The sequence below is a fragment of the Petaurus breviceps genome, unplaced genomic scaffold, assembly GCF_028583685.1.
Source record: "Petaurus breviceps papuanus isolate PSGF00001 unplaced genomic scaffold, PetGlider_PUasm1.0 90919, whole genome shotgun sequence".
NCBI classification, from domain to species: Eukaryota; Metazoa; Chordata; class Mammalia; order Diprotodontia; family Petauridae; genus Petaurus; species Petaurus breviceps.
Window position 1 is genome coordinate 24602080 of NW_027187378.1, and position 12554 is coordinate 24614633.

Below are 12554 nucleotides of genomic sequence, written 5' to 3' on the forward strand. Positions count from 1 at the left end.
TATGCTTTCAATTATTTTGTTTTTTATTTCCTTAAAGATTGCTTTGTATCTCTGTCTTTAGTCTGCCTTGGTAATTGACTCCCGGATATTTTAAGAATTTTTGTAGTTATTTTGATTAGTACTTCCCTTTCTAGTGACTTCCTCCTGGATTTTGCTCTTAACCTGAATTATGCTCTTTCTCTGCATAATCGATGAAGATTTTATGACAATTTTTGCAAAAAAAAAAAAGTGGGGTGTGACCATTATGTGAAGCTTTTTTAAAAATTTGTGCCAATATTACTTAAAAATTATTTATTACTAAACTGTCTTTGGTGCAAGATTAGGATGCGTGGAATACGCGTGAATATATGTTAAAATCGAATACTGACAATGCCTACATTGAGCATCCTAGGCTGGTGGCTTGTACATATCCACATGCCACTGGTGAATACATTTCTGCTCTGTTTACCTTTTAAGCAGCATAGTGAACAGAATTATACCATGTGATGATTATGTGATGAAAGGTTATAAACCTTTTGGTATAAACCAAAAGGTTTTGGACTAAAAAAAAAACAGGGTGTGACGAATATACTGTGGTGATGATTATGTGGTAAAATACAGATATATAGAAATGCTATTGATTTTTGTGGATTAATTTTGTGTCCTGTTAACTTTACCAAAGTTGTAACTTAAGAGGTGATATTAACAGTATCCATTTATGTGCACAGGTACCAGGCTAACCTCATCTCCTTTTCGACATGATTACTAAACTGGTAGGTGAGGGACATGCTATATATAGAATTTACTTAGATTTTAGCAAATGATTTAATAGTCTTTCATACTATTCTTGTTGGAAAAAAAAAATCATAGATGTGGGCTCGTCATAGTTGAATAAAAAGACCCAAAGGGGGACGATTAATAGTTTATTGTCAGTTTGGAAGAAGGCATCTATGGGAATGCCCCAAGGAGATATACTTGGTTTAATGATGGTTAAAACTTTTGTGAATGACTTGGATAAAGGCATAGGTGACATCCTTGTTAAATTTACACGTAACAAAAAACTGAAAAGGAATAGCTAACACATTGAATGGAAGAGCCTGGATCCAAAAAAAAAAAAAAATCCTGGCAGGCTAGAATGCTGAGCCAAGCCTAATAAGATGACATATGATAGGGATAAATGTAAAGTGTTACACTGGGTTCAAAAATTTAGCTTCACAGGCAAAAGATGGAGGACACCTGGTTTAATATAAGGTCATCTGAAAAAGATGTGGGTTAAGCTAGAAACTTAAAACCTTATTCCATCCTCTTCCATTAAAAAAAATGGTGTGGCCTTTTATATCTAGATTGTGTGGTTATTTGGGGAGAGGCAGTTTGGGGCATAGAGAGGTGGTATAGAGGTGCTGCCTCAAGCCAGGAAGACCTGGGTTCGAATCCCTAAGATGGATGTCTTCCTCACGGACTTGAATCCAGGTCAATTAAACATACCTTTGGGGCCTCAATTAGAACAGAGCATTGAGCTTGGGATTCTGGTTGAAAAAATTGCACCACAATTGCCTTGGGATCCATCACTGTCCTAGTATTACACAATAATGTGTATTTATAAAGATTTCCCAGAGTCATCAAGAAAAGATTAAAGTTCTGTTCAAGAAGGCAGAGAAGTATCTGAAGTCAAATGAAATAAAACCCATTGCAAGCCTTAAAGTACTATATAAACGCAATATATGTGTACCCAGTAACAGTAACATTGTTTGATGATTAACTATGATTGACTTAGCTCTTCTCTGCAGTACAATGATCTAAGACAATTCCAAAAGACTCACGATGGAAAATGTTGTCCATATCAAGAGAAAGTACTGATGGAACCTGAATACCGAAAAAAACATACTATTTTCACTTTTTTTGGAGGTTTTTTCTTTTGCTCTGTTTCTTTTTTCACATCATGACTAATGTGGAAATATGTTTTGCATGATTGCACATGTATAACCTGTATCAGATTGCTTGCTATCTAGAGGAGGGGGGAGGAAAGGCAGGGAGGGAGAAAAATTTGGAACTCAAAATCTTTTAAAAATGAATGCTGAAAATTGACTTTACATGTAATTGGAAAAAATACTATTAAATTTTTTAAAAATCCAATACATGCACTTATACGCATTTATTATATAAAACATATGCATACATGCATATATGTTGGTCATATATGTATATGTGTATGCATGCATGTTGATCCTATATGCATGTGTATATGTATACATACATATATGTTGATTACTCTTCATAATGTCCTCTCTTTAGGTTTCCAAGACACTGAACTCTCCTGGATCTCCTAACTATTCTCCTCTGGCTATTCTTTATCAGTCTCCTTTGCCGGCTCTTCATCCACAATCTGTCAACCACTAGTGTTCCTCATGGCTCTGTTCTGGGCCCTCTTCTCTTCTACCTCTCTACTATTTTGCTTGATGATCTCATCAACTCCCATGTATTCAATTATCATCTCTATGCAGATGATTTCTATATTGATTTGTCTTCTGGCCTCCAGTTTTGCATCTCTGTCTTATTGGACTAGATGCCCCCTATACATTTTAAGTCCAACATGTTCAAAAATGAACTCATTACCTTTCCCTCCCCCTGTACCAGTAACTGGTTATATGACCTTGAGCAAGTCATTTTACTTCTGGGAGGGTATAATTAGCTCATTTGTGAAATTAGATACAAAGAGTCCAAGGAACTAGGTATGCAGTTTGGGGCTGAGCTCATTCAGGGGGTGCATTTTCCAGTTTGACTCACTGACTCAGGGGTCTTACTGCCATGTTGGACACTGCCAGAGGCTTCCCTTCAACTTAATATTGCTCCTTTAATCACTGTGGATTAAAGAATTGGAAGGGACCTTAGTGGTCATCTAGTCTAACCCACACCTAAAAAAATACTCTCTCTACAACATACCTGGTTAGTGGCCACGAGCATTTGCTTAGTTCCTCCTCCAGTGAGAAGGAACCTAACATAAGGGAAGTGGCATAGTACGGCGGAAAGAACGCCAAGTCTGGAGTCACAGAACCTGAATTTGAATCGGTTGCTTACTATCTATGTGACCTTGGGCAGATAAGGCAATCTCTCTGGGCTTCAATGTCCCCATCTTTAAAATGAGAGGGTTGGACTAGGCTATCTCTAAGGTTCCTTCCATCTGTTTGTCTATCCATGATCCTATGACCTACCAAGGCAACCCATTGTACTTTCCTTCCTATTCTTCCCCTCCATTGTAACCATTTTCCCTTGCCTCTTCTGTATGAGATAGTTTGCCCCACTCTGTCTCTCCCCATCTCCTCTCATTATATTCCTCTCACCTCTTAATTTCGCCTTTTAAGTATCATCCCTTCCTGTTAAATTGGTCCCGTGCCCTCTATCTATGTATACCTGTAAACGTATATACACACATTCACATATGTATTCATATGCCCGCATACCCTCATATAAAGACATATATATATGTATATTTCTAATCCCTTCAACTACTGAGAAAAGTTTCATAAGTTACAATTATTGTTTTTCCATGTATATGCTGATATAATTATCCATCACAAAATACATCATGCTTGCCATATGGGGGAATAAACTAGAAAATTTATTAAGATACCAAAAGACTGAGTCCCAAAACCAGAAAGTGAAAGCCATCAGAGTAGTTATGACATTGGCACAGGTAGATAAAGTAGAAAGCACCCACATTTTCAAGCCTTTAAAACAGAACAGGCTACCTCAGCCAAAGGTCCTCCTCTCCCCACTCAAAGTAACCACCCAGCCTCCTGGAAGCGTGCTCCCAGCAGCTCTGGCCCCTGGAAGTCCTCAGCAGGAGTCCTTAGCAGAAATTCTGGCTAACTCAAAAAGGGCTTCGCGCTGCCACTGCCTCTGCTGCTGCTGCCACCACCGTCGCCACCACCGCCAGCTACCGCAGGATGGCTTTCATTTCCTAGGAAGTTTTCCTAGCTTCTGGCTTTAATTTGTCTCTTTGTAACTTCACTCATTCCTCCAGGCCAAACAGAACAAATCTAACCCCCTCTTCCAGGTCATAGCCCTTCATATATTTCTCTTGTCCAGAACAAACAACTGCTCCTCATATTGCATGATCTCAAAGTCCTTCACCATCAATTGAGAATCCATCAAGAATCAGCTTGTATGTATTGTATGTCTGCTATGTGTGAGGCAACTTGGAAGATATAAATAACCTCAAGACCCCTCCCCATCCTGGTAACCCTCCTCTGGGCATGCTTTAGCTCATCAATTCAACAACCATTAAGCAGTTCCTGTGAATTTTTTAATATAAATCTTTAACCCTCCAGAAGCTGTTTTTTTCTTAAAAGGTCCAACTTCACCCACTATCGGGATAGCTTTATACCTAACACAGTTCCATATATTTAGTGGTCCTTCTTTTTTCCATTCCTTGTCTATGTCACTTTCCTTTCACACTACGATCTTCTGTCACAAGTTAGAATTCCATCTCTTTGGATCCTTTTTCCTTCAAAAGGAAATTCTTTCAAGATGAACCAGAAGACTTGCAATGCTTTAAAAGGAAGGCAAATTTATTTAAAGAAACAAGTAAGGAGTTCACAAAATGATAAGGTAAGGCAAGAGTACCTTGTGAAAGAGTATATTCCCACCCATGACATTGTGGAATCATCAGATATCTAAGGCAGTTGTTTGCCCCAAACAGATAACATGGAAGTAGGCCCTAGCTCAGATGAAAAAAAGTTTAGTAAAAAAAAAAAGGTTAGGGAGTTTCAAATCTGAGAGACTGCCTGTAGGAAGCCTGCCATCTTTGTATGGTGAAAGGTCCATGCCTGTCAACTCAAGCATATAGCCATGGTAATGTTTAGAGGGATGAGGTCAAGGCTAAAACAGATTTTGTTTTTTATGTCACTTTCTTTCCCAATCTATTTCTTCCTCTCCCAGAGATATTCCTTATGACAAAGAATTAAAAAGAGGGAAAAAAAAGTTCAGCAAAACTATCCAGAATCCAGTATTGAACCTAATGTTATCTGCAATGCCCCATGCTCCCACTTATACAAAGAAAGATGTATTCCTATAGTTCCTCTTTGGGGCCTAGTTTTATCATTGTCATTTTACAGATTTAATTTCATTTTGATTTTTTTTTGTTGTTGTTGTTCTTTCCATTTAAGTTGTTTTAGGAGAAAGGTTTTTTAAATGAGCCTCAGGTCTTTTCATGGTACCAATTGGTAGCATTACTTCTCCGCCTCCATTGCCTCCCAGGATTCTGGCAGCACCGAGGGGGTCCCTGAAAAGCAGGGACTGGGGAGTGTATCCTTATATTTGACAGTCCAAGGAATTAACCTCAGTAATAGCTTGGTTTGAGGATCTAGCAGATGTAATCCTCCCTTCTGACCACTAGGTGGGAGACATAGGCCATGCGTTTAGTTCCTGCAATGTTGCCGTGCCAGAGCTGGAAGAGACTTCTAGAAGAAGTGGAACCCCTTGTGATTTTACAGATGGAGAAATTGAGACTAAGAGAGGGTAAATGCTCTGCTCAAGGTTATCGCTTAGCAAAGTGGCCGGCACACAGTCAGCACGTGACAAACGCTCTCTGACTGTTGTCATAAAAAAGCAGAGAGGAGAACCCAAGCTTCCAGAAGCAGAGGAGCGGGACCTCAGAGCCAGAAGGGCATAGAATCCAGCCTCTGTCTGAATGTCACGTGCCCGCTCATCCAGGGAGAAAGAACCTGCTCCTAGGCACCCAACTCCCCATCTGAATTGCTTTAATCATTAGGAAATTTTCTCTTACATCAAGTCTAAATCTGCTTTGGTGTGGATTCCATCTGCTGCCCCTGTTTGGCCTTTTATGGCTAAGCAGGACAACTCTAATCTCTCTGCCATTTCCTTCTCCAGCTCATTTGACAGATGAGGAAACTGATGCAGGCAGGGTAAAGTGATTTGCCCAGGGTCACACAGCTAGCATGTGTCTAAAGCCAGATGTGAGCTCAGGAAGATGAATCTTTCCGATTCCAAGCCCAGTGCTCTGTGCACTGCGCCATCCAGCTGCCCCCACCCCATGCTCCTCTGGACATTCTCTGGCTTGTCGATGCCCTTGCTAAAACACCATAACCAGGACTAAACACTACACTCCAGACATGATATGACCAAGGCCAGGGCAGTGGGATCATCACCTTAATTTTTCTGGATACCATATCTTGTCACACATAGCCCCAGATCCCATTTACTTCTTTGGTCACCATATCATACTGTATGATTACTTACGGCATCACCTCCACAAGGTCCTACTCTGATTGTTAATCACTGTGTGGAGGTGATGCTGCATTATCAAAGGCTACGCCAGTGGGGCACAAACTTGGGTATGTTCTACCATGATGAAAAGTCTTCAAAGATGGTTCCAGAGACTGTTTTCTGAGGACAAGCATAGCACTGTACATATGGAAAGGCACATCATCCATAGGCTGGTCACTTGGGGATGAAGCACAGGACCATGGATCTAGAATTTAAAGGGACCTCAGCAGTCATCTGATACCACCCTCTTGTTTTATAGATGAAGAAAGGCCAGTGAAGTTTAAGCAACTTATCCAATGTCATATTGGAGGCCAGATGTATTTTGAATCTAGGTCCTCTGACCTCAGCACTGTTATTTTTCCCATTGTAACATACCATACTCTTGGCCATGGTAACACACTAAAATGGCCTTCAACCCATTTTCTTCTTTAGTTATGGGGGCAGAATAGTGGAAAATGGGGAAGAAGGTGCTAAAAATCATAGATTATAGATAATCTGTAAATATTAACAACTTTAGTACCCTAAATGTGAGACTTTTGGCAAAAAAAAAAATGAGTCCAAATATGATTAGAGGAACAGAATCATATCAACATTAACATTCTTTGTAAAATAACATTAGCGTCCAAGATTATTCTCAGCACACTTATTAATGCCTAATGATAATTTCTTCCCAAGAAATTAATTAGTTAATAAGATAATTATTACTGTCTAAAGATAATTTCTTCCCAAGGTCAGTCATTCAGTCAACAAGTGCTTACTATGTGCCAAGCACTGTGCTAAGTATGAGGATACAAATGTAAGCAAAGAAAGGCAGTCCCTTCCCTTGAGGAGCTTACATTCTAATGGGGAAGACCACACCAAAAAAGGAAGCTAGGATCTGAGCAATGGGATGTGATGGAGAAGTCCATAAGAGTGCAGCCTTTTGGAAAAGAGGAGATGACTGGCCTGGGTGCCCTCTTAAATGGAGCTTCTGGGAGGAGCCTTCCATCTTCCAATCAGAGGAAGGGGCCCCAGGGGCAGAGGGCACTTCATAGATGTGACTTCTGGGCATGACATTGTCTCCCAGGATGAAGAGGCTTCTGGAGCACGATGGAGAAGTCCACAGGAGTGCAGCCTGGTGGGAAATGGAGAAAAAATAGAGGTTAAAGGTCACTGAATGTATTCAGTCATGTTAATTATGATAAATTGATCATCATAAACTTCTCCCCTGAATAACATGTACCTGGATTTGAGGCCATGAAGGGTCTTGAATGTTTGCCAAGGTCAAGTTATCTAAGAGTAGTCATGAGTTTAGAACAGGCTCTCCACGAGTTCGGTCACATTTTCCCTGGCCAATTAGTGTTTCCAAATCTTTAAGGCTGATTGGAAAGTGAGACTACCAAGAAATGACTAAAGAGGTATATAAGAAGGAACAAACCCGGCTTCAAATTGTATTATTGCCAATAATTCATTCTGTGACCCCCATATGGATGCTGCTGTTTGTATGAATATGTTGATAGTTGTCAGAGGATCAGGAGCTCTAGAACCCCAGAGGAACGTATCACTTAACCTGGAAGCAGTAAGGAGGTCCTGGATGTTTTCGTGTTTCCTGTCCTTTCTAGCTGAGATCTAGCTGACTATGAAAACCTTCAACGAATCCCCCTGCAATATACATGAGTTGTACACTGGGTTTTACCCTCCCCTTTTAGCAGTAAAGAAGCCATACCTGCTATCTAACTCTCCATTTCAAGATCATTTGCTTCTTTTTTTGCCTTTTTTTTGGAGGGAGGAAGACAGGGCAATTGGGGTTAAATGACTTGCCCAAGGTCACACAGCTAGTAAGTATTAAATGTCTGAGGCCAGATTTGAACTCAGGTCCTTCTGACTCCAGGAACAGTGCTCTATTCACTGTACCACCTAGCCACCTCCCCAAGATGATTTGCTTCTAAATGCTAAGTAATTGATAGAAGAGGCTGCTTACCCTGCCAGTCCTTGAAAACAGCTGCTGAAACTTAGAAAACTGCACATTTCAAAGCCATGTCTGTTTCCTCTTTGAATCCCTTTCTCTATGTGTTACCTGACTGTGTGTGTTCTTGGCAACACCTGCTCTGCGAGTGAGCACTCTCCCATTGGTGGTGATCTCTAAGTGTATTTCTATGTATACTTCTATGTAGCTAGATGGCAGAGTTCTGGGTCTGGACTTAAGAAGACCTGATTTTAAATTTAGCCTTAGACACTTTCAAGCTGTGTGACCCTGGGCAAGTCACTTAACCTTTATCTGCCTCAGTTTCCTCAACTGCAAAATGAGGATAATAATAGTACCTATCTCTCAGGGTTGCTGTGAGGAACAAATGAGATAATATTTGTAAAGTATTTGGCATAGTGCCCAGAACTTAGGAGGCATTTCATAAACGATTGTTTCTTCCCTTCTTTCTTACGTGTATGGGGCAAAGGGGATTTCCTATCACTTATTTTGTTGTGCTATTAAATATCTTCTGCTTTAAACTAATGTGTCCTCTTATTGTTGATGAAAGAACATGTCAATGGAAACTCATGTGATGTGGTTTTGAGGATGGTGACCCCACAAATGTCACACATGGGGCAGCTTTCAAGGGATCCACACATGAGGGAAGCTGCAAGTGTCACATGGTCTACTCTGGCATCCTGCATTTCTTATTCATGTTTTCTGATAATTTTTTTACCATCCTTCCCTATACTTAATTTATAATGAAGTCGTTAAGTAATTGTTGTTGTTCAGTCATTTCAGTCACATCTGAATTTTTGTGACCTCCCTTGGTGTTGGCAAAGATACTGGAATGGTTTGCCATTTCCTTCCCTAACTTATTTTGCAGATAAGGAAACTGAGTCAAACAGGGTTAAGTGACTTGCCCAGGGTCACACAGCTAATTAAGTGTCTGAGACTAAGGAAGAGGAGTCTTTCTAACTCTAGGCCCAGCCCTCTTATCCACTGTGCCACTCAGCTGTCCCTCATCAAGTAATTAAAGATATAATTAAGTATATGAATTTAATTTGGAGGAATGAGAGATTCTGGACATGGGAAACACAGAATAGCATCACAAAAAATAATTCTATCTTAAAAGAGATAGTGAGTGGTCACTGATAAAGGAGTTATTTCCAAATCATTTTCATGTATGTAGTCAGACAATTGAATTTGTGGACAAAGGTTCTTAACCTTTTTTTTGGATCATGGACCCCTCTGGCAACCAGATAAAGCGGTGGATTCCTAAAAATATTGTTTTTAAATGGATAAAAGAAATACATAAAAGAAATACAAAGGAAACCAATTATATTGAAGCAAAGATATAAATTTTTCTCCCATTCAAGTTCATGGACCTCCTGAAACCTATCTACAGAACCTGGTTAAGAATCCTTGTTATAAAGCAGAAACCAAAATCAATACCAAATTAGAAGAATAAAAATGAGAAGATATAATTAAAACAGCTCCAACTTGACATATTTAAATGACTTACTGATACTGAAAAATGGGGAATGCTTCAGAACTGACATTGATAAAGATTATCATTAATTCTAAAATAAATTTAACCAGTTAGAATTAGTCACTATAACAAAGAAACAAAGAGAATCTCAAACTAGCAAACAATTGATCTCCTTTGCCAAGCAGAGATATGTTAGTTGTGGGTAATATTGGTTTAGATTTAGAATATTCACTCATTGTTTTTTGGAGGGGGGAAGGCAGGGCAATTGCCCAAGGTCACACAGCTAGTAAGTGTTAAGTGTCTGAAACCCAATTTGAACTCAGGTCCTCCTGACTCCAGGGACAGTGCTCTATTCACTGCACCACCTAGATGCCCAACATGCACTCATTTTTAAAACTTATGGAAGAGGATGGTGAGAAATGGTAATAAGCATCATTTCATAAAACAGAAGTGATAAAAGAAAAAGAAAATTTATAGGAAGTTTGACAAGAAACCCAAATAAGTCTAAAACATTTAAGGATGAAACTAGAGCAATAAACAGATGAAAAATGGAAAAAATCTGTCAAGATTATTATAACAGACATTTTTTTTACTCCATCAAGGGCAGCAGAGTCATCACTTTTGACCTCTACTGTCAGTCCAGATGTCCTGCATCAAGAAGTCAAAATGGCACTAAATAAAATAAAGATAAGGAGAACAGCTGGGCTAGATCAAGGATGCACAGAGGAAGTTTGTGTAAGAGATGACACTCTTTTTGACAGCATTGAGGCACAAGGGAAGGACAGCTCCCTTTAGTTAGCTAAAAGAGGGGAGGAAACCAAATACATGGGAAAAAAAAGGTATTACTCCTGGAGAAAAAAAGCAATAAGAAAACCTCAATAATTCCTGATCCATATCTATTTTCTTTATTCTACAAAATATTTACAAGTCTAAATAAATAAATAAATATTTCAATGTTTGTTCTCCCTTCCTCTGAATTCCTGTAGCATCAATCATCAGTCCATAGAAATACATCATGTGCTGTCACACGCATTATTGTTCCGTGAACATTCACCCTGTCCTTCCAGTCAGATTATGAGCCGGGGCAGCAGAGTACAATGGAAGGAGCCCCAAGGCCAGAGTTAGAAGATGGAGATGCAGGTCCCTGCTCTGATATTTACTCATTGTGTGATCCTGGGCAAGAGACAACTTCTCCAAACCCCAGTTTCCACAACATTAAAACTGATATAATAATACTGATGTTACTTGTCTCACAGGTCTCTTGTGAGCAAAGTGATCCATTCTAGGAACACAAGCCACTCAACACTCTTCAGATGCCTTGCACAGTCCGCATAAGGCATGGTCCCTGCCCAATGCACACTCCACTGATTGATGGAATGAATGACCAGCATAGGCTTGAGGGAGAGGAGGGTACAACCCCTGCTCTTCTGCATTAGCTTTAGGCTTACAGAATCTTCCATCTCTTGGGCTCTTTGGCTTTCGAATCCTCTGCTCCCCACCATGACTTTGGCTGGGAAAACCCACCCATTAACATGCCTGCAGGAGCAGAGCTGCTGCTTTCTTTGTGGGAGGGAAATAATGATAGCAGAGAGGAAACAGACCAGAGGGGCCTCTGATTCAGCAGCATTCATCAGCAAAGGGGCCCGAAGGGTTTTTAACTTTGAAGGATTTCTTTCCTTTACTCTCCACATTTACTACTACTGGTATGTAAGTGTAACGACCATTTAACAGTGTTTCTCCCTTAAACCAGAGCGATTTAAATTCCAAGTGGAGGGCCTAGTTTGATTCCCTAAAAAGCTCTGGTGGGGCTGCCAGGTAAGCCTCAGCTTGCCCATTTTGAAATTACTTTACTAAGTTTGAAACCTGATGTTTAAAATCCTTTTACCTATTTAGTTTCCAGTAAGCCTGGCAGCTTTTAAAGATCCTTATCTCCAGGTTTTCAATTCTGACCTTCCATTCCTAGCAGGAATTCCTCAATGAGGACTCCCTAATAACTTTTTCCAACATTCAGTTTTAAGGAACATTCTAACCCCTTCTCCTAGTTTTATTTTTTGAGTGGCGGTTTTGGAGAGCACTGTGTCCCCACCCCCAACCCCTAACCTATCTTGGTGAGGTCCCAAACATCACAAGGGAGGCTGGGCCCTTCGGCAGAGATGCTCTTGCTGATGATCTGAGATTAAGCAAAGCAATCATGATTCAGTCTTCTTGGACTAGTGAGGGTCCCATACCTGGGGTCTCTTGTCATCTGACCTGACACCTTTCACTCAGGGAATAGGAATGATGTCAGGACCAATTTCTGCTGGCAGAAGAAGGGATCTAGTGCCTGTCTGTTCAAGCTCCTGAGAGCAGCAAGGATGACTGACCTGAGGGAAAATAGAAATAACCCACTTTTCTTTCATCTTAAAAGTTGAGGGAGCCTTAAATCTCAGAAAAAGTGAGAAGTGAGTGAGGAGATTTGGCAGTTTTCCAGTAGGCTAGAGCCTGAGCAAGAGTGAGGGGGCCTAAGAGATGGAAAAAGAACATGAAAATCTACTGTCATTGCTGCTGCCACCTGAATGGTGGTAATGGCTGTGCTGAACTATGTGATGCCTCCAGTGGTGGGGGGAAGGGGAGAGAGAGAGACAGAGAGAGGGAGGCAGGGAGGGGGAGAGAGAGAGGGAGAAGAAGAGAGAGAGGGAGAGAGAGAGAAAGGAGGAGATAGAGGGACAGGGACAGGTACAGGAAGAGGGAGAGGAAGAGAGAGAGGGAGAGAGAGAGTGAGAGAGGGAGGGAGAGAGAGGGAGAGAGAAAAGGGGAGAGGGAATGAGAGAGAGAGGGAGAGAGAAGGGGAGAGAGGGAAGGAGAGAGAGGGAG